Source organism: Bos grunniens, chromosome 3 (genome assembly GCF_055505025.1).
Source record: "Bos grunniens cultivar Pamir isolate PY7600 chromosome 3, Bosgru_T2T1.0, whole genome shotgun sequence".
NCBI classification, from domain to species: Eukaryota; Metazoa; Chordata; class Mammalia; order Artiodactyla; family Bovidae; genus Bos; species Bos grunniens.
This window is the reverse complement of record NC_141167.1, coordinates 100,460,887-100,482,967: the sequence shown is the minus strand read 5'-3', so window position 1 is coordinate 100,482,967 and position 22,081 is coordinate 100,460,887. Positions and strand designations below refer to the sequence as shown.

Sequence of the window (22,081 nt, the reverse complement as noted above, 5' to 3'; positions counted from 1 at the left end):
ACAACAGGAGTCAGGTGCAAAGGAACAGCGGGGAGGGTGCGTCCCGGGTGGATTGGAAGCGTCGGTCATTCCTGAGAGCCCAGAGCGCTGATCGCCGGCGCCGAGAGAAGGACCACCGAGGCGCGGGTCCGCAGCCATGGAGGGGCGGCTTCCACACCGCTGGGTTTCGGGGTCACCTGGGCCTCGGGCGCACCCACCGTCCCCGCCTCCTGCGGCTTCCGGGAGCTGGGGAGTCGGCGGGGGCGACCCCTGAACTCAGGGCGCGCAGCTGAGGGTCTGAGGATTCTGCGTTGGGTGAGGGACCCCGAAGGCAACCTGTGGGGGCCCAGGGGTCCTCACTTCATGGGAGAGGAGGAACCCTAAAGCAGGGCCCTCCGGAGCCGCCGTCTCCGTGCCTGAGAGAGCTTGGGGCTTCAAGGTTCCTCTTTGAGAGTTAAGAGTTGGTGGTGTGCTTAGTGGTGGCGGGACCTCGGGATTTCATGAAGACAGTGTTCAGGAGCAGAGCTTGTCCCGTTTCCGTAGTGTAGTGGTTATCACGTTCGCCTCACACGCGAAAGGTCCCCGGTTCGAAACCGGGCGGGAACAGGGTTCCTCTTTCTTTTTCCCCGCCCTGAGATGTGCCTTCTCACTGGCAAAACCAACAGGCGCGAAAGGCACGGGGTGAGGCAGGGGACGCAGCTGGAGGAAGACTTGGTGACCACCTGGAAGTCTCTTTATTCAGCGCTAGGAGAGGCCCCGGAGCCACATCAGAGATCTGGAGGTGGACGGATCCGCTCATCACCCGCCACTCATCACCGAGCCTGACGACAAAGAAAACCGAGGTTACAAGGAGAGCAAGTCCTGGTCTCGGCAGCACGCAGCGCTACAGCTAGACCAGGAGGGACCCAGTCCGCTACTTTGTGTCCTTGCCCCAGAGCAAAAGCGACGCCCAGGAAAGGAGACGTGAAGGGCGATGAGCAGCGGGGGCAGGGCTGGGAGCCCTGCACAGCGGCACACAGCCCTGGGCCGCTGCGACATTGCCTTTCCCGCTTTCTGACTTTCTGAAGGGTCATCTTCCACTCACCTTTCACCTGGAGAAGCTAAATAAGGTATTTATCTACAGCTCCCTGGTGGTCTAGTGGCTAGGATTCGGCGCTTTCACCGCCGCGGCCCGGGTTCGATTCCCGGTCAGGGAAAGCTTTCTTTCTTCCAGCGTCTGCACTCACACAAGTCTCTCTCTTGCTGCCCAGATCGGAACTGTATTTTGCTTAAAGGTCCAATGCAGAACATTTCTGCACAGAGTTTCTAAATGCCGCTGAGTCCGGGCCTCAGGGTCCTGGACCTCGGGCTGGCTGTTGGAGCTGAGATGCCGTGAACAGCCTGTGCTGGCCAGCTCTGGCCTCCACTCTTTTCTCCTGGCGTGGTAAACCCAGAGTCTTACTTAACAGAGTTTTCATTCAAGGAGAATGTGGGGCTTCAGTTCCAAAAATTCATTAAAATCCAATACCAAAAGCTTTTGTAAGATACCAAAAGTTTGCAAGAATACGAACATCGTATATTCTGTACCTAAGTGCCCGGTTAACATCACATTCTTTCTTTGGATAAGAGTTATGACATCTCTTGATAGTAACGTGCCGATATCTCGGGATTGTTCCTTTCCTTTGACGTCCCTCTGAAAGCTAACTTCTGTGGGACTTGTCTTCCAAGGCCGGGGAACAGCTGTACCGACCAGAAGAGGGCCCTCTTGGCCCTTCAGGAACCTGGAATCCGTTCTCTTTAGGATGTAGAGAAGGTATATGTGTGTTAGTCGCTCAGTCCTTTTGGACTTTTGGCCATCCCTTGGACTGTAGCATTCCTCTGTCCTTGGGCCAGCGAAGCCCAAAACAAACATAACCACAATGCATTGGCCGGGAATCGAACCCGGGTCTCCCGCGTGGGAGGCGAGAATTCTACCACTGAACCACCAATGCCACCATAGAGAGGATGTGCAAGGATATCCTAGATGGAGTTTTAGTCAGGTCTTTCTCAAGTGCAGGCCACTCATGCCCTGTGCTTGTAGGACGGTCTAGGCTTTCATCCTCCGCCCTCAGCTGCACCGGCTGCCCTCTGCCCTTTGGCCTCCTGCGGGTTGCTTTGGCGGGCACTCAGGTGTGCTTTGGATCCGTCTGAGTGGTGGAACCGCCTGCTGCTCGTGCTCACTGGCCCAGTCTTGTCCAAAACTCTTTGCGACCCCTTGTCCACCAGGCTCCTCTGTCCCTGGGATTGCCACGCCCCTTTGCTAGAAAACCCATCGAGGCAGTACAGCTGCCCCCTTGGCTCCTGCCTGGCTCCCTGTGCCCTGCAGGGAGCATAAAGTGTTCTGTCAGGACACAGAGGTGAAGAATCCTTCCCTGTGGTCGGAGGATGAGAGAACCAGATGGGAAATGCTGCAAAGGGAGGGGAATATTCTCAAAAGCTTCCCAGAACTGCTGTGTGGGTGCTGTCGGTTGGGTGGCTGCCCTATGACAATAGTGCTTAGCCTTGTGTTCTGGCCTTGACCCAGTCCCAGGTCCAGTCTGAATTCAAGCACAGAGGCACCCTGCTTTCCCACACATATGTCATTCTGCCTCTCTCCAAGGGGAGTTCTGAACCACCTCTTCTATCTCAGTGAATAGCAACCATGTGGGTCTTTTATTTATTTATTTTTCCCCCTTTGTTTTGCTGAAATGTAACTCAGGAATATAAAAAAGGTTTGGCTCTAGATAAATCAGTGCTCTCCATGCTACAAACAAGAATAAAATTCAAGTTGATAATAAGGATGAATCTCGAATACTTTTACACTCCTGAAAATTCTAATAATTGATGTATAATTCCATAGAAAATATTTGTCCTGTCATGCTCCCAGAGATGACTCCTGGTATGCACCACACTGCTTTAATAATTTTCATCTAAAAACTCCTTCATGGTGACTTTCACATATATTATTATTTATAAAGTTTAAAATTATGTATCCCAGTAAATTAAATATACCATATAATATCTTTTAAATCAGGATTAAGTCTTTTGAGTCTCGAAATCACAGTGACTTAATTATTCCCCTTTCAATTTGGGGTCAATGTTTTTAGCTATCATCTAATATGTGCCTCTAAGTAGCATTTATCTGCCACAATTCAGCTCAATTTACGGTTTTAAGATCTATCATTAAGTTCTTTGACTGATATTAAATTGGTTGAATTAATGTATAATCTTTGCCTGGAGAATTTCTATTTAAGGTAGAAATAACAAAACACTGTTTAAATATAATGCTGCCCACATTTTTATAGATTACATATAGAGGGGCTATAGGTTAACAGCTTAAGGGAATGTGTGGGAACCTTTAGGAGATGTTCCTGAATGTAGCCATAACGTCACTTGAAGAAGAGTACAACACATGGACTCCCTAAGCTGAGAAGTAAGGACCTGTTGTTTACTGGAAGCACTCGTTTATTTATTTTTTTTAATTCCTGATTCTTAGTTACCTGCCTCCTAGGTCTCAAGTCACCATTTTTCCATGTGCTATGTAATTCTTTTTTTACTCACTGCTGGGGTCCTTAGGCACTGGCAGGCAGATGAACCTGAGAACATGACAGGTTGTTCTCCTGCTGTGATTTTTATTTGTGTGTGTGTGTGTGTGTGTGTGTGTGTGTGTGTGAGAGAGAGAGAGAGAGAGAGAGAGAGAGAGATTCTTATTTTTGATGCCTCCTGGTGTGAATGCACCAAGGAGTGGGACCTTGACTTTGCTCCTGATACAGCAGTTTTCCTGGAGAAGGGCCTGGTGCCTGATGAGCGCCTAGTAAGTGCTTGCTGACTGAAGGACTCCTAATGCACATTTGCGGAAAACTGATGAGGAGGACAGAAAGTGGGTAAGATCCACAGAGGCCTAGAGTATGAGGGACAGAAGGGCACAGACTCCAAAAGGGTGAGAGAGGGGCAGAGAGAAATGTCCTAGAACCCAGAGACATCCTCGACTGAGTACGGAAAATCCAAAGAGCTCTCGTTTCCTCCTGAGCTTCAACTGAGGAATCAGTGGAAGGTGAACCAATAACTCTAAGGATCCAGGTTTGCACATGATGTATTATCGGTGCAGGATTCTGTAGCTTGCAACAATTTGTCTCGAATGAGATAATTTTTCCGGATGTAGCCATGTACTGTCGAGATATCATACGGAGAGAGTCTCGGGCTTGCAAATGTACCCGTATATTGGAGGGAGACCCCACATTAGATTGTGCGCATCCAACCAAAGCAAAAATGCAAATCATAAAGGGAAGGGAAGAGGATAAATGTCTGGGACCAGTGGGCTTTTTGTTTTTTTTGTTTTTGTTTTTTTAAACTCCTGTAATCCATAAGCTGCTCTGCAAGAGGCTCTCCAGGGTCATTCCGGCTGGTCTTGTCTGGACTCAATGACTTGGTCACCACTGAAAACAGTTACAATTATTAGAATACTTTCCAATCAGCTTGGAGGTTTAGCTGCTGAATATGTGCAATCTCTGGAAATGTACACGTTGTCTTTTCATTGTACCTCCCGCTAAGTTGAGTCGGTAGGGCACAAATTCCTTTGTTAGAGTAACAGACAGGTGTATTGACAATTTCTTGTGATGCCAAGACCATGAAGAAAAAGACTCTTTCCTTGAGTTGGAAAAATACATTGGAATATAAATTAGCACATCTATTTAGGGAAAACTAAGAACATAAAGAGATGCCTTCAGTTTCTAGCAAAGGTGCAGTGACAGAAATCAGATTAACCCTCCTTTCCAAATCTCACTCTCCCCCTTTGTCCCACTCCCAAAGGAACAAAAAGACAAAAAAACATGAAATACTAGCTTCTAAGACACTGGAAATCAGGTAGCAAAGGATAGCAAGCCCTGAGAGGTGACAAACAAACAAGATGAGTCTTGCCATGGGCCCAGCTTCCTGCTTTCAGTGAGTTCCCAGGCTGGGCACCAAGAGGAGGACTTGAGGTCAATCCACTGGACTCAAGAAGCTGAGTGTTGGTGGAGAACAGGGCAGCTAGAGTTCACAGGACAAAGATCCAATCATTTGCTTTGCAAAGCAGAAGTAGAGACACAGATGTAGAGAACAAAGGTATGGACATCAAGGGGGAAAGGGGAGTTGGAGGAATTGGGAAGTTAGGATTTACCTATATCCGCTATTGATGCTATGTATACAGTAAATAACAAATGGGAACCTACTCTATGGCATAGGGAAATACTGGATGCTCTGTGGTTACCTAAATGAGAAGAAAATCCAAAAAAGAGGGGATATATGTATATGTATAGCTGATTCACTTTGCTATTATCACAACATCGTAAATCAGCTATACTTCAATAAAAGTTAATAATAAAAGAAAGAAACATGAAGAAAGGTCCAGTGATGAGAGAGAGTGGGAGAGAGAGAGAATGCTGGGATATGAAAGGGTCTCCCTCAAGTACTCAGCAGAGTCATGATGGGGTATTGTTATGAAGAAAGTGCCTGAGGCCAAGGAAAGAATGTTTTTAAAAGATCCTGGTGCAATGCCTGGTGCTCACACAGGACAAGCAATTGTATTCGATCCCCCCAGACAGAATGGACTCCTCCTAACTCCTGGGCCATTGGGAAGAACATTCAGAAAACTCTTGTTACAGTATTGGGAATAAGCAGCTCTAGACTGACCTACCTAAAAAAATCACGAAAGGAAGATCCAAAGGGATCAAACCATTTACAAGTCACTCAAATGTACCCCAGATAAAACTCAAGAAGATTCGTAGGAATACCAAAACAGCCAGTGCCCCAAATGGGAAACTCTGACAATGCTTGGCCTCCAATCAAAGGATGCCAGTCATGCAAAGAGGCAGGAAAATGACAGGTAAGGAGGAGACAAATGAATGAATGAATCAGTCAATGAAACTGAGCCAGAAGGGACACAATGTAAAAATCTGCAGAGAAGACTTGAACAGTTATCATGACGGTATACATGCGTCCAAAATGTTAATTAGAAACACAGAACATACAAAAATGGCAAAAACAAACAAACAAACAAACAAACAAACTTTAGAGCTGAAAACTATAACATCCAATGCAATAAATTCACCAGATTGAAGAGCAGATTAGACATGGCAGAAAACAACATAAACAAGATTATGGAGCACAAAGCAATGAAAAGCTGTTCACAGTATCCAAATGGAAACTCACTGTCAAAATAAAATGCTTTTAATGAACATAGTGTCATTGAAGAGTCATTGTTTTTCAGTTGCTAACCTGTGTTTGACTCTTTGTGACTCCACTGACTGCAGCACTACAGGCCTCCCTGTCCCTCAATATCTCTCAGAGTTTGCCCAAGTTCGTGTTCGTTGAATCGGTGATGCCATCCAACCATCTCATCCTCTGTTGCCCTTTTCTCCTTCTGCCTTCAAACTTTCCCAGCATCAGGGACTTCTCCAAGCAGTCTGCTCTTCTCATCAGGTGGCCAAAGTATTGGAGTTTCAGCATCATCCTTCCAATGAGTATTCAGGGTTGATTTCCTTTAGGATTGACTGGTTTGGTCTCCTCGGCATCCAAGGGACTTTCAAGAGTCTTCTCTAGCACCACAGTTCCAAAGCATCAGTTCTTCAACATTCTGCCTTCTTTATCGTCCGACTCTCACATTGGTACATGACGACAAGAAAGATCACAGCTTTGACTATATGGACCTTTGTGGGCAAAGTGATGTCTTTGCTTTTTAACACACTGTCCAGGTTTGTCATCGCTTTCCTTCCAAGAAGCCAGTGTCTTCGAATTTCATGGCTGCAGTCACCATCCGCAGTGGTTTTAGAGCCCAAGAACAGAAAATTTGTCACTGCTTCCACATTTCCCCCTTCTATTTGCCATGAAGTGATGGGGCTGGATGCCATGATCTTAGTTTTTTTTAAATATTGAGTTATAAGCTGGCTTTTTCACTCTCCTCTTTCACTCTCATCAAGAGGCTCTTTAGTTCCTCTTTGCTTTCAGCCACTAGGGTGGTGTCACCTGCATGCCTGAGGTTGCTGATATTTTCCCCAGCAATCTTGATTCCAGCTTGTAACTCATCCAGCCTGGCATTTCCCCTGATGTGTTCTGCATTCAAGTTAAATAAACAGGGAGACAGTAAACAGCCTAGTTGTACTCCTTTCTCAATTTTGAACCAGTCAGTTGATCCGTATAAGGTTCTAACTGTTGCTTCTTGACCTGCATACAGGCTTCTCAGGAGACAGGTAAGATGGTCTGGCATTCCCATCTCTTTTAGAGTGTTCCACAGTTTGTTATGATCCACACAGTCAAAGGCTTTAGTGTAGTGAAAGAAACAGAAGTAAATGTTTTTTCTGGAATTCCCTTGCTTTGTCTATGATCCAGCAAATGTTTGCAATTCGATCTCTGCTTCCTCTGCCTTTTCTAAACCCAGCTTGTACATCTGGAATTTCTTGATTCAAGTTGAATGCTGAAGCCTACCTAGCTTGAAGGATTTTGAGCATAACCTTACTAGCATGGGAAGTGAGCACAATTGTCCAGTACTTTGAACGTTCTTTAGCACTGCCCATTGAATGGTAGCACATCACTGAAAGACCTGATACATGGGTGACTGATGCTCCTGAAAATACCCAGGGACGAGAAACAGTTTTTGGAGGAACAATGTCAGATAATTTCAATCACAGTAAAGATTATAAACCCACCGATCCAAGGAGCCAAATGAACCAAATGAATGAGCACAACAGCACGGAAAACACACATCTAGTCGCATCGTAATTAAAGTGCTCAAAGCCATTGAAAAAGCATATAGTCCCCGAGGGACCAGAGGAAAAAGACCGGATACATATAGAAACAAAAGTACACATGTCAGATTTTATCAGAAGCATAGAAGTGAGGGACTTCCCGGGTGGTCCAGTGGTTAAGACTTTGCCTTCTTGGTGTGAGTTGGATCCCTGGTTGGAGAGCTAAGACCCAACAGGCCTCATGGCAAAAACAAACAAACAAACAAACAAAAACACACACACATGAAACAGAAGCCATACTGTAACAAATTTAATAAAGACTAAAAAGAGAGAGAGGAGAGAGATGCATGGAAGTTATAATACAGTGGAGCAGCCTCTTCAAAGGACAGAAGCCAAAGAAGTCAAGGTGGAATTCTATCACTGCTGCTCCTGCTGCTGCTAAGTCGCTTCAGTAGTGTCCAACTCTGTGCGACCCCATAGACCGAAGCCCACCAGGCTCCCCCGTCCCTGGGATTCTCCAGGCAAGAACACTGGAGTGGGTTGCCATTTCCTCTACCCACCTTTAAAGTCCTTCAATATGAAGGTGAATAATGACCATTACAGACATACAAATGCTGAAAGACTTCATCAGCAGCAGACCCACTGTACAAGGAATGCTAAAGGAATCCTCCAGGAAGAACACCACCAGATGGAAATCTGGATGTACGCACAGGGAGGAAGGAAAAGAGAAGTGGTATCTGTATGGGGAAAATAAAAGATTTTAAATATAAATCCCTATAGAAGTATGTAACGGATTAAAACACAGAACAGTGGATTTGTTACATGCTCAGTAAAGGAGAAACGTAAAGAAATACGGTTACTGGTTTCACTGCTTCAGGAAATTCTGGACTCCCAGGGACCTGGCAAACCTCCTGTGCACCATGACGCCGGACAGGAGGGAAGCAGTAGAGGAGCCCCTTTGCCTTTCCCGGAAAGCTTGCGCAGCGTAGAAAGAACCACACAGTTTTTGAGTGTTTCAAGGAAGGCGTTCCTAAGGTGTGTTTAGAACAACCAACCTTTCCGTGAACAGCCCAACGCACTAATAGATGGCGCCACAGAGACACGCTCGAGTAAGGTACTTCTCATCCCCATGGATGGGTAATTACCCGCTTCCACGACCGGTGGAGCCACACACATTTCCGAGGGCAGAAACGCGCCAGAGACGCCCCGGGCCGGAGCCGAGGGGGCCAGAGGGAGGTTGGACGCCGGGTGGGCTCCGTACTGCTTCTTTCGGTTCTTTGCTCCGCCTTCACCCGGCCGTCCGCACCGCTGGTGTTGCCCTCCCTCGGCTCGGCCGCGGTCGGTGGGGCGGGAGCCGGAACCAGCTAACCGGGAAGGTGGATCCAAAGGGACGACTGCGAAGAGCTGGAAAAGAAGCCGGCGAGGTGGGGACGAGGACAGCCAGACTTCCCAGAAGGAACGTGCCGCATCTGGGGAGATGAGAATTGGTGTTTGGTTTGATTTTGTTTCCTTTTGTCACAATATATCAGTATTGAGAGACAGAGCGGGGAAACCGATGAGCGAGCATGAAAGAGAGAAAACGAATAGCTGCAGTTCCCAAGAATAAAGCAGCGCAAGGATCGAAATCATTTTACGTCAAAGGACAGACATTAAAGACCGTTCTCATGGCGTGGTATGTGGCACGCCGTGATCGTATAGTGGTTAGTACTCTGCGTTGTGGCCGCAGCAACCTCGGTTCGAATCCGAGTCACGGCATGGCCTCCGTGTTTCACGTGGCGTCTGACTTCTTTTTCTTCAACACGGTAATGGTCTGCACTGGGTTCTGCAACATGTGACCGCCCATTCTATCCGAGATAAAAATTATTAAGGTGTATTCACAGAACAAGATGCACAAATCATGAATGAACAGCTATTTGATGTGAAATAATCACCAAAATCAAGAGGTACAAATTTTTTTATCAACCAGGTATGGAAGATGCACTTTGATACATGGATGAAGCCCTTTGGCACGTTTCCCAGGTAACGCCTATCCGTCCCCTGCTACTTTAAACTATTGAGTTTGTCCTTTCCTCAGTTCACCTGAATGAATATAGACATTTTACTATATAGGGATTATCAAGCAGAAATTCTGAAGTCGATTTCACCCTAGTAGGGAAATCACAGAGGTCAGAACGCCGTGAAGGCAACGGACAAGACGTTCCATTGGAGAAAGCACCTTCAAGATCACGGTATCTCTGCTGCCAGCTAACTATAAGCATGGACCCGTCGGGCCACCATCTTTCACTCAGGGTCGCCCTCCTCCCGTCCCCCACCCTTACCAAATCACTCCCTGCAAAGTAATTCTAGCAAAGATCTCCCAATCCTCCCGCCCCTCCCCATGGGCAGAGCAGGCACTCTCACCCACCGGACTCACCGCCTTTCATCAGCTCTTCCGGTACCACATACACGCACAGCCACTGTTGCTGCCTCATCTACCGCTACCTCTGCAGGCTTGGTCCACACCCCTGGCCCCCCGCCCACCAGCCCCGCTCCCTCGCTCACCTCTTGCCCTACAGTGGACATAACATTTGTCCTAACAGGTCTTCTAAGCGAGCTTCCAAGGGAAAAGGGAAACGGTGCCCACTGCCTGGTAGAGACCAAGGGGATTCCAAACAACAGCAGCTGGAGAGTCAGGGCATTTCCCTGGATCACCATCTTATTGATATTCTGACGTTGATTTTTACATGAACCATCTGCTTATGCTGCTGATATCAGTTTTCCCTTTATGGTAGTGAGATGAATTGGCCGTTCAAAGTACTCAGGGAAATGAATGTGAAATGAATAGGTTGAAAGAGAATATTTTAAAAACATGTTCTGCACTTGCTCAACTGAAAGTGGGTGGAGATGGTAAAAGCCTAGGAGGCTGGGCATGTCCACTATTGCCGGGCCAGTCACCGGAGCTAAACCTGTCGACACTGGGAATACCCTGAGCCTGGGCCCCTGTCTCTGAGAGACACTTAGGAAAATCCATCTTCACCTCAGCGACGGACCACAGCACCTGGTTCCCTTTTCCTGTGAAGCCTAAGCCAGGGATCACAAAGGTAATATTTTAATGACCAGAAGCTATAAGAAAATACTTTTGACATATTTACTCATTCGGGAAATAAACGTCACACTTACAAGGAGATATCATTACACAGCCTCCAGCATGACCGCTTTTTAAAAAATTCGTGCACTAAGTGCCGACAAATGTGGAGCACTTGCACCTGTAGCAGCCAGTTCAAAATCATTCTAGAAGACTGTTGGCAGTTTCTAATAAAGTTCATCTTGTACCTACTTCATGACCCAGCAATTGTAGTACTTCTATGAATGCACAATATAGAAGAAGTTGGTATGGGATATTCATCAAGAACACCAGTTAACACCAAAAAATCCCGACAAAATTACTCCAATAATACCAAAAGTAGTGAAATGTGCATAACACTATGAATATGTTTAATGAACAAAATGTTGCATGAAAGCAAGGTCAGTTACCAAAAATGTAGCTTCCTTCATTTGAATTTCAAGAGCAGGCAACAGTACACTCTTGCAGTAGACCTCAGAATGGTAATACAATAAGCGATCTAGTGTAGGAATTGCCTACAAAGTGGCTCAAGTGACATTTCAAGGGTGGGGGAAATTTTCTACACCTTGATCTGGGTGCTGATTACGTTTGCAAAAATTCAACAAACTGTGCCTATAGTTCAATGATTTACTGTTTCTGTAAAAATCAGTGGATGGTGGATGGAAAGGAGCTGGTCTAGACCATGATGACTAGTTTGCATTTTATTGTAAACCTCTTAAATACGCCTTCTCCTTTAGTGTAAGAAAAACCTCACTGATATTAGAAATATCTTTACCAGAAAACAACAACAACAATGACCATGTTATCTTGTTAGTGTAACTATAGGCAAGGCTCCTTGAAGGGCAATATTTAAACTTTGGGGATGTGTTCTGCTCAACAGGGAGTCAAGCAGTTATTCTAGGTTTTGCTTTGACTGGCAGGTTTGGGCGCTGTGGGATTTACTCCTCTTCTTGCTGCATTTTGCTTCCAGGCCAGTGGCAAATTCTGCTCTCCCACCACTGCTAGGGGGCAAAGCTGGTGCTGGAATTAAAAGTAAATGGATAGAGTATTACTCAACCAAAAAAAAAAAAAGGATGAAGTAATGCCAATTACAGCAACATGCATGGACCAAGAGATTGTCATCCTAGTGAAGTAAGCCAGGCAGAGAAAGACAAATATCATATGACATCGCTTAGACGAGAAATCTAAAACACAAAACTAAAGCTAATACAAAGGAACATATGTACAAAACGGAAATAAACCCACAGACATAGAAAACAACATTATGGTTACTGAACGGGAAAGGGGGAGGGGTAAATTAGAAGTTTGGGATTAACATATACACACTACTACTATGCAGAAAACAGATAACCAACAAGCACCTCGGCTATAGCCAGGGACCTATACTCAATATTTTGTAATAATCTGTAAGGAAAAATAATCTGAACCAAAACTAGATGTATATGTGTGTATAACTGAATCACTTTGTTGTACACCTGAAACAAACACAACATTGAAGATCAACTATAAGTCAAAGTAAAAAAAAGAAAAAAGGCAAATGGCAAGACAGGCTATAGACACTACCTTGCCTTAGCCTGGATCTGAACCAAGGTTGCTGCTGCCACAGTGCAACACTCACACTCTACAGTTACAATACACAACGTGGCATAAGGTAACTGTCCCACGTAAATATACTCACACTGTTTTTGCTGTTTTATTTGTGGACACCAACAGAAGTCTGAGCTTTTCTCTCTTTCATGCTCTTCTCTGATTCTCCCTCAGGGTTTTGCCAAGAGAACGCACCGGGCATAACAAACACTCTCTTCAAACAACACAAGAGACAACTCTATACATGGACATCACTAGATGGTCAATACCAAAATCACACTGGTTCTATTCTTTGCAGCCCGAAGATGAAGAAGCTCTATTGCCAAAGTCAGACTTAAATTGAAGAAAGTAGGGAAAACCACTAGGCCATTCCGGTATGACCTAAATCAAATCCCTTATGATTGATTATACAGTGGAAGTGACAGATTCAAGGGATTAGATCTGATAGACAGAGTGCCTGGAGAACTATGGACGGAGGTTCGCAACATTGTCCGGGAGGCCTTGATCAAAACCATCCCCAAGAAAAAGAAAAGAAAAATGCCCAAAACGGTTGTCTGAAGAGGCCTTATAAATAGCTGAGAAAGGAAGAGAAGCAAAAGGCAGAGAAAAGGAAAGAGAGACCCAAATGAATGCAGAGTTCCAGAGAATAGCAAGGAGAGATAAGAAAGCCTTCCAAAGTGAACAGTGCAAAGAAATAGAGCAAAACAATTAAAGTGGGAAAGACTAGAGATCTCTTCAAGAAAATTAGAGATACCAAGGGAACATTTCATGCAAAGATGGGCACAATAAAGGGCAGAAACAGAAGATATTAAGAAGAAGCGGCAAGAATACATAGAAGAACTATACAGAAAAGATCTTCATGACACAGATAACCAGGATGGTGTGATCACTCACGTAGAGCCAGACATCTTGGAGTGCGAAGTCAACATAGGGACTTAGGAAGCATCACTGCAAACAAAGCTAGTGGAGGTGGTAGAATTCCAGCTGAGCTATTTCAAATCCTAAAAGATGACGCTGTTTAATTGCTGCACTCAAATTTGCCAGCAAATTTGGAAAACTCAGCAGTGGCCACAGGACTGGAAAAGGTCAGTTTTCATTCCAAGCCCAAAGAAAGGCAGTGCCAAAGAACGTTCAAACCACTGCACATTTGCACTAATTTCTCATGCTAGCAGTGTAAAGCTCAAAATTCTCCAAGCCAGGCTTCAACAGTATGTGAACCGAGAACTTCCAGATGTTCAAGCTGCATTTAGAAAAGGCAGAGGAACCAGAGATCAAATTGCCAACATCTTTTGGATCATACAAAAAGCAAGAGAATTCCAGAAAAACATCTATTTCTGCTTCATTGACTACACTCAAGGCTCTGATGGCGTGGATCACAACAAACTGTGGAAGATTCTTCAAGAGATGGGAATACCAGACCTCCTTACCTGTCTCCAGACAAACCTGTATGGAGCCCAAGAAGCAACAGTTAGAACCAGACATGGATCAATGGACTGGTTCAAAAATGGAAAGGAGTACGTCAAGACTGTATATTGTCACCATGCTTATTTAACTTGTATGCAGAATACATCATGCGAAATGCCAGGCTGGATGAAGCACAAGCGGGAATCAAGACTGCAGGGAGAAAGATCAAGAACCTCAGACATGCAGATGACACCACCCTTTGGCAAAAAGCAAAGAGGAACCAAAGAGCCTCTTGATGAAGGTGAAAGAGGAGAATGAAAAAGCTGGTTTATCACTCAGCATTCAAAAAACTAAGAGCATGACATCCGGTCCCATCACTTCATGGCAAATAGATGGGGAAGCAATGGAAATAGGGACAGACTTTATTTCCAGGGCTCCAAAATCACTGCAGATGGTGACTGCAGGCATGAAATTAAAAGACACTTGCTCCCTGGAAGAAAAGCTATGACCAACCTAGACAGCGTATTAAAAAGCAGAGACATTACTTGCCAACAAGGGTCCATATAGTCAATGCTACAGTGTTTCCAATAGTCATGTATGGATGTGAGAGCTGAACCATAAAGAAGGTTGAGCATGGAAGATTTGATGCGTTTGAACTGTGGTGTTGGAGAAGACTCTTGAGAGTGCCTTGGGATTCAAGGAGATCAAACCAGTCAATCCTAAAGGAAATCAGTCCTGAATACTCACTGGAAGGACTGATGCTGAAGCTGAAGCTCCGGTACTTTGGCCACCTGATGAGAAGAGCTGACTCATTGGGAAAGACCTTGCTGCTGAGAAAGATTGAAGGCAGGAGGAGAAGAGGGTGACAGAGGATGAGATGTTGGATGGCATCACCGACTCAATGGACACGAGTTTGAGCAAGCTCCGGGAGTTGGTGATGGACAGGGAAGCCTTCCGTGCTGCAGTCCATGGGGTCGCAAAACGTCCGAGAGGACTGAGTGACTGAACAGCACAACAGATGTTTCTGCTAGTTAATAAAATTATCTTTTATCCCTCACGATCTGTCTGAGCCTCTTCACAGGCTTCCTGGGAGGTCTCATTGTCTCATCCATGCTTTTGCCTGCTCTCCGCTCCTTTTCACGTTTCCTCGTTGGACGTGATCTCTCCAGCTGCAGCCACGTGCACCTCGTCTACTAAACCGATGTCCAGAAGCGCAAATGGTCGGATGAAGGCGGAGCAAACCAGGAGCCATCAGCTTCCTTCGGGCGCCCCTTGGATCAAGCTCCGGACGTCTCCTGGCCGCTGGCATCTGCGGCGGAGTTGGAGCAACGCGCGGCGGGGACACTTCGGGGACCTTCTGCCCTCGGAATCGCACGGCTTCAGGAACCGCGGGAATGAACACGCTGAGTGGACTCCATCTCTCAGGTTGTCCGAGGCTCGGAGGGGGAGACGCTATTCTGAGAGACACAGGTGGCTCCGGCTAGCTCCTTAAGCATGCTTGCTTTCTGTCGGAGTAAGCTCTCCTCGTGTCTCTGTGGTGCAATCTGTTACGGAGTTCGGCTGTTAACCGAAAAGTTCCTGGCTCGAGCCCACCCAGGGAGGCATCTCACTCTTAGAGTGTAAATGATATACGATTGTTTCTAATCTCTGCATCCTCTCCTGAGCTCCAGTACTACATTACTCTGTGTGTTGTATACACACGCGCGCGCGCGCGCACACACACACACACACACACACACACACACACACAGGAGGACCTATGTCCGGGATCTCGGGGGAAAGCAGGTCACCGGGAATCCTGGAATTCACGAAACAGTAGGCTCATCATCTACCCTGTAAATTCATTTTACTAATGAAGTTTCTTCCACTGTTTGTAGTAGTCTCTATTTAACCTTTCCCATATGCTTTTCCAATTAATTTGGTTCTATTCTTTTCCTCCATTTTCCATCCACTGGATCATAGAAGAAGCCAGAGAATTCCAGAAAGACATCTGATTCTGATTCATGAACTACTCTAAAGCCTTTGACTGTGTGGATCACAACAAACTGTGGAAAATTCTTCAAGAGATGGGAAAAACAGACCACCTTTACCTGCTTCCTGAAAAACCTGTATGCAGGTCAAGGAGAGATGAAACCAGTCAGTCCTAAAGGAAATGAACCCTGAATATTCCTTGGGAGGACTGATGGTGAAGCTGAAGCGCCAAGTCTCACTCCCTGCGGCGGGCCTCCAGTTTCGTTTAAAATACGAATCTAAAAGTTTGTGGAGAAGTGCCGCTGTTTCCGCCCGGTTTCGAACCGGGGACCTTTCGCGTGTTAGGCGAACGTGATAACCACTACACTACGGAAACCACATGGCTACTACCGCCTAGTGACATGCTCAAGAAATGCATGTTTGGACACAGGTGGCCTTCAAATTTTCAAAGGAAGAAGCCTCTGGAAGCCCAAGTGATCCCTCAAGTAAGGATCTGGGGTTCCTGAAAGGCCCTGACTTAGGGTTCCTCACCTCTCCCAGAGCGAGGTCCCTGTGGGTACCCAGGCAGTTAGACCTCAGGATGCCCCAGAATCTGCTCTCCACTCCCCCAACTCTTCTCCCAGGCCAAAATTTCAGGCTCCTCTGTGAACTGCAGCTGGTCAGTTACTCCTTCCATTAGCGAGGTCCAGAGGCTTTCAGGACCTTGATAGTTGAAAAGCAAACATCAGAGCGATGCAAACCTTTGGGATTTGTCTTCCAAAAAAAGGAGTTGGAATGGAGGCCCCCAGGTGAGACCTGGGATCCCAAATATCTCTAAGGACCACAGATGTGGGAAAGGGGACAGCGTCAATGGATTATGCTTTCTGGGAAGGCCCCGGGTTCCGAAAGATACTCTGGGTCTTTCCCCTTCCACCCCTGTGGCAAGGGTGTTTTCCCACCTAACCTGATGCTCTGTTGGCTCAGACCGAACACACTTCTCTTTGACACCAGTCTTTCAGACCACACTTCCAACTTGTCAGAAAATCCTATTTTTCTTTGGTTAGTTATGCATTTTGAGGCACATAACCTTTTTCTTGGTCTGATTTCCTCCCTCAGCTTTCCTCATAAAGGCCGGGAGATGGATTCAACTCCAGAGTCTCCCTCCTTTGAAACTGTAGGGTTTGAGTCTTTTAACCTCGAGTGTGTGGGGCTGGGCCGAGGTCGAGAACTCTCTTGGCCAGGTCGGTCAAGATTGGCCTCTCCGTGGCCTGTCCTCCAGGGTCGGGGGCAGGGCCGGGCCACTTCAGCATGGCCCCTGTCGCGGGGTCTAGAGCCCCACGCAGGCGTGGCCCCGCGGGAGAAGCTTCAGCCAGCAGCGTGGATTCAGTACGCCACGAGTCGGCAAGGCGCACCCGGGTGCACGCGGCGAATTTTGGTTCTCAGAGAGCCGGTGCTCTCCCGGCCCCCTGGTTCTCATCCCGCGGACAGTAACCTCCCGGCCAGAAGAGACCAGTAGGAGAAGAGCAGCATCTCCTTCAAGCCCTGTCCACTCAGCATCCAACCATCCAACAATGGTCTTGAAGAGACACAGTGAGAAGTGGTAATAGATTAGAGGAAAAGAAGAAATCCTTGGTGATTTCCTCATCGAAACACCTCATGAGGATGAAGTGGGAGCCTGCAGGGACCCAGTCCTCCTGGCGCTGCTGAAGGCCAGTCTAGTTCCCACCAGTTGCTGGAGCCAAAGCAAACGACCTTGGGCAGGTGACCAGTGAGTAAGCAGTCCTTCTTCCTCCCCAGCTGCATTGCACTTGAACTTGCAGCCCTGGAACGTATCCCCTTGGCTTTTGATGGATTCTAAAGAAGTAACACAGGTTTCTTTCTTTTTTTCATAAGTTTTTTTTGTCCAACTTTTTTGAGACATAATTGACATAACAGTGTGTGAGTTGACCACGTTAATTGAGCACAGTTATATATAACAAAATGATTCCCACCAGAGCATTAACTGGCACCTCCATCCCATCACATAATCTCATTTCTTTTTTGTGATGAGAACATTTATGATTCGGTCTCTTGCAGTTTTCAAGTGTACATATAATGAAGTGCTTTGATGAAGTTTACACCCAGGTAACTGACATCTTAAGATGTGATAAGAAATCCCTGGCAGTCTAGCGGTTAGAACTTGGTGCTTTCGCAGCTGTGGGCCAGGGTTTGTGCACCTAAGATCCCACAGTCTGTGTTCAGTCATGCATGCTCAGTCATATCCAACTCTGTGGGACGCCATGGACTGTAGCCCACCAGGCTCCACTCTTCATGGGATTTTCCAGGTAAGAATACTGCAGTGGGTTGCCTTTTTCTACTCCAACAACAGATAGGTTTCTTCCTAATGCACTTATTAAGGTTGGTAGTGGCTGGTGGCCAGATGGCACAGCATGCTTTGTTTGCTGATATGGCAGGCAACATTTATCATTCACATTCCTCCCCTCTCCCTTCTGATCTCATTTGTTTGGCTGCACCCATTGGATTCCATGGGCAAGAAAGACCTGGAAATGCTGGTTGCCAGGGTCAGCCTCAAGCACACAGATCGCGGCAAAAGCTAGACAGGAAACCAGGGACCAGGAACAGCAGAGAATATTCAGCCCAAATGTAATGAGCCCAACATTCAGGGGGCCTCCTATTAGTCCTGGTGCCACCACTTACCTTCCTTTTGACCTTGGGTCAACTCCAATTTGCTAGGCCAATTTTGCAAATGTCATATGAAAGAAATAATAAGTACTTCATGAAGCTGTTGTGTAGATTAAATGAGATAATCAAATAACACAGCTGGCACAGAAGGTGGCCAATATTAAGTATGTTCTGGGAGGAAACAATCAAAGATAAGCTGGCACTTCAGTCTTTTGTAACATTTGAATACATTTTTAAATATTTCAATAAATTTTGTCATTGAATGTAACATCCATTCACAAAATAAATGTATATTAAAGAATAGAAAAATGTAAATGGAATTTATAAAACATATGCCCACAAAAGAGACTTGCTTATAGTAGCTTTGTTTATAATAGTCCCCAAATTGAAAAGCATTCAAATGTCCGGCAGGAAGTGAATAGATATAATTGTGACATATTCACTCAAAGGAATACTGCTACTGCTGCTGCTAAGTCGCTTCAGTCATGTGTGACTCTGTGCGACCCCATAGACAGCAGCCCACCAGGCTCCACTGTCCCTGGGATTCTCCAGGCAGGAACACTAGAGTGGGTTGCCATTTCCTTCTCCAATGCATGAAAGTGAAAAGCGAAAAGTGGAGTCGCTCAGTGGTGTCCGACTCTTAGCGACCCATGGACTGCAGCCTACCAGGCTCCTCCGTCCATGGGATTTTCCAGGCAAGAGTACTGGAGTGGGGTGTCATTGCAAAGGAATACTACTCTTCAATAAAATGAAACACATTCCTGATACATGGCAACGATATGGATTAAAATATCACCCTGAGTGATGCAAAGAGTACATACTCTGCGGAGCCACCTATGGGAATTACTCAATGAGACAAACTAATCACTAGTGACAAGAACTAGATCACTGAGCACCTGGGACAGGGAGTGGAAGGGGGATTGACGGCAAAGAGGCTCAAGAGGATATTCTGGAGTGCTGGAGATGTTCGTGAACTGGGTAGTGTTTCCATGGGTACGTTCAGTTGTCAAAAGTCATCAGATTTGAAATGGATAGATTGTATTATTTTAAAATTAATTCTTAAGAAATTTGATTTTTTAAAAATAATGAGAAGAATCATCCCACATTTTAATAACTTAATACAATGACACTCATTATTATTATTAGCATTAGAGGGTTCTTTTAAAAATGTATGTCTCTTAAGGTAAACAATTTGATTGAAAGTTCAACAGTTTCTTCATTTTTGTGTTTTTTCATTAAATTTATACACTAGTAAATTGAAATACTTTAAAGTTGGAATAGATTCTGTAAGAGCTCAATCATATAAAAGCATATATATATTTTTTCTCTTGGTTGGTATACCTAAATGACTCCATTATCATTTACTTACATTAACAGAAGTTACTTTTGAATTTAAGATGTTTCAAAATTTTACATATTTGTGTGTTGTCTGTTGTGATCTCTCCATTTTCGTTTCTAAATTTTATTGATTTGATTTTTCTCCCTTTGCTCATTGTCCATTTTATTGGCATATAATTGTTGATAATAGTCTCTTATGATCCTTTGTATTTCTGTGTTGTCTGTTGTGATCTCTCCATTTTTGTTTCTAATTTTATTGATTTTTTTTTAAACATGAACGCAGCACATTTATTGTAGCAAGATATAAAACTTTAAACGTTCATAACCACACTAGGCATTAACATGACGGATGGGTGTTACCCAGCTTGCTCAGATTTAGGGAAATAGTGTATATAATTCTTGAAATGCACTGACCATTTTCCTAAAAACACTATGAAATTTGAATTAATATATATAAATTCTCTTTCCTGTCTTTATTCAAAATCACTGTATGTACAGACACCCTCAGTGAGTCACCCAAACCCAAGGCCTTTTATTACTAAGAGAACAGCACAGCTCTTATTTGCCAGTGGTAACATTTTTAAAAGTTAATGGATAACAACCAATAGATCACTAACACGTTTTGACCTAGATCCTTCGCCTTTAGAGCCCAGTGAACTTTTACCTGGGTGTAAATATCCTTCAAACAATGCCTTTAAAAGCACTCTAGACAGCCATTTCCATTTTAATAGTCGGATGAGGATTGTAGCCTTCAATCTGAAAGTCTTTGGCCTGGAAGTCATCGATTGTCTCAACTTTTCGAAGGATTTTGAGCTTGGGGAAAGGCCTTGGTTCTCGCTGCAGCTGAGTTTTCAGTGGCTCGATGTGATTCAGGTAAATGTGTGCATCTCCCAGAGTGTGCACGAAGTCACCTGGCTTCAGGTCCGTGATGTGTGCGATCATGTAGGTGAGCAGGGCGTAGCTGGCAATGTTGAAGGGCACACCCAGGCCCATGTCCCCCGACCGCTGGTACAACTGGCAGGACAACTCCCCATTCACCACGTAGAACTGGCAGAGGGCGTGGCATGGGGGGAGGGCCGTGAGAGGCAGATCTTTTGGATTCCAAGCACACAGGATGATTCTTCTGTCGTTAGGGTTGGTTTTGATTGTGTCGATCACTTTTTGCAGTTGATCTACTCCTTGACCTGAATACTCTGAATCCATATCTTTGTATTCAGCCCCAAAATGCCTCCACTGGAAGCCATAAACTGGGCCTAAATCCCCTTCAGCTCTGTCGGAGAAGCCCAGGCCATCCAAGAAGTCTCGGGACCCATTGGCATCCCAAATTTTCACTCCCTTGGAAGAGAGTTCCTTAGCGTTGGTGGATCCCTTGATAAACCACAGCAACTCCTCCAAAACACCTTTCCAGAAAACACGTTTGGTTGTCAGCAGAGGAAATTCATCTCTCAAGTTGTACCGCGCCTGCATCCCGAACACCGACAGGGTGCCAGTGCCGGTGCGGTCATCCCTCCGGAAGCCGCAGCGGAGGATGTGTTCTATCTGCCCCAGGTACTGCAGCTCCCCGTGCGGCGGCGGCGGCGGCGGCCGCGGCTCGGCGCTCTGCTCCTGCATGCCGGGCGGCGACGGCGGGCGCGACGGCTCGGAGCCGGCCGCTGGCATAGTGCTGGTTGCGGGCGCGACGGCGAGGGCCGTACGGAGGCGGGAACGGCCTTATGATACAAAGGATCATAAGAGACTATTATCAACAATTATATGCCAATAAAATGGACAATGAGGAAGAAATGGACAAATTCTTAGAAAAGTACAACTTTCCAAAACTCGACCAGGAAGAAATAGAAAACCTTAACAGACCCATCACAAGCACGGAAATTGAAACTGTAATCAAAAATCTTCCAGCAAACAAAAGCCCAGGTCCAGACGGCTTCACAGCTGAATTCTACCAAAAATTTAGAGAAGAGCTAACACCTATCCTGCTCAAACTCTTCCAGAAAATTGCAGAGGAAGGTAAACTTCCAAACTCATTCTATGAGGCCACCATCACCCTAATACCAAAACCTGACAAAGAACCCACAAAAAAAGAAAACTACAGGCCAATATCACTGATGAACATAGATGCAAAAATCCTAAACAAAATTCTAGCAATCAGAATCCAACAACACATTAAAAAGATCATACACCATGACCAAGTGGGCTTTATCCCAGGGATGCAAGGATTCTTCAATATCTGCAAATCAATCAATGTAATACACCACATTAACAAATTGAAAAATAAAAACCATATGATTATCTCAATAGATGCAGAGAAAGCCTTTGACAAAAT

General features: G+C 45.6%; 5 non-coding genes and 1 pseudogene across 6 annotated transcripts; 3 read left to right on the top strand and 3 right to left on the bottom strand.

The window, feature by feature from the left end:
* The first annotated feature begins 512 nt into the window (after nt 1–512).
* On the top strand, nt 513–585 carry TRNAV-CAC (transfer RNA valine (anticodon CAC)). Its single transcript has one exon. It is a non-coding gene; the product is annotated as a tRNA-Val (tRNA).
* Nucleotides 586–1,103: 518 nt separating this feature from the next.
* On the top strand, nt 1,104–1,175 carry TRNAE-UUC (transfer RNA glutamic acid (anticodon UUC)). Its single transcript has one exon. It is a non-coding gene; the product is annotated as a tRNA-Glu (tRNA).
* Nucleotides 1,176–1,878: 703 nt separating this feature from the next.
* Nucleotides 1,879–1,949, bottom strand: TRNAG-CCC (transfer RNA glycine (anticodon CCC)). The gene has a single exon. It is a non-coding gene; the product is annotated as a tRNA-Gly (tRNA).
* A 7,431-nt stretch (nt 1,950–9,380) lies between these two features.
* On the top strand, nt 9,381–9,452 carry TRNAH-GUG (transfer RNA histidin (anticodon GUG)). The gene has a single exon. It is a non-coding gene; the product is annotated as a tRNA-His (tRNA).
* Nucleotides 9,453–16,065: 6,613 nt separating this feature from the next.
* TRNAV-AAC (transfer RNA valine (anticodon AAC)) lies at nt 16,066–16,138 on the bottom strand. Its single transcript has one exon. It is a non-coding gene; the product is annotated as a tRNA-Val (tRNA).
* A 3,883-nt stretch (nt 16,139–20,021) lies between these two features.
* Nucleotides 20,022–21,467, bottom strand: LOC147376319 (thymidylate synthase pseudogene; annotated as a pseudogene). The gene has a single exon (XR_015161663.1). The product of XR_015161663.1 is annotated as a thymidylate synthase pseudogene (transcript).
* Between the last annotated feature and the right edge of the window lie 614 nt (nt 21,468–22,081).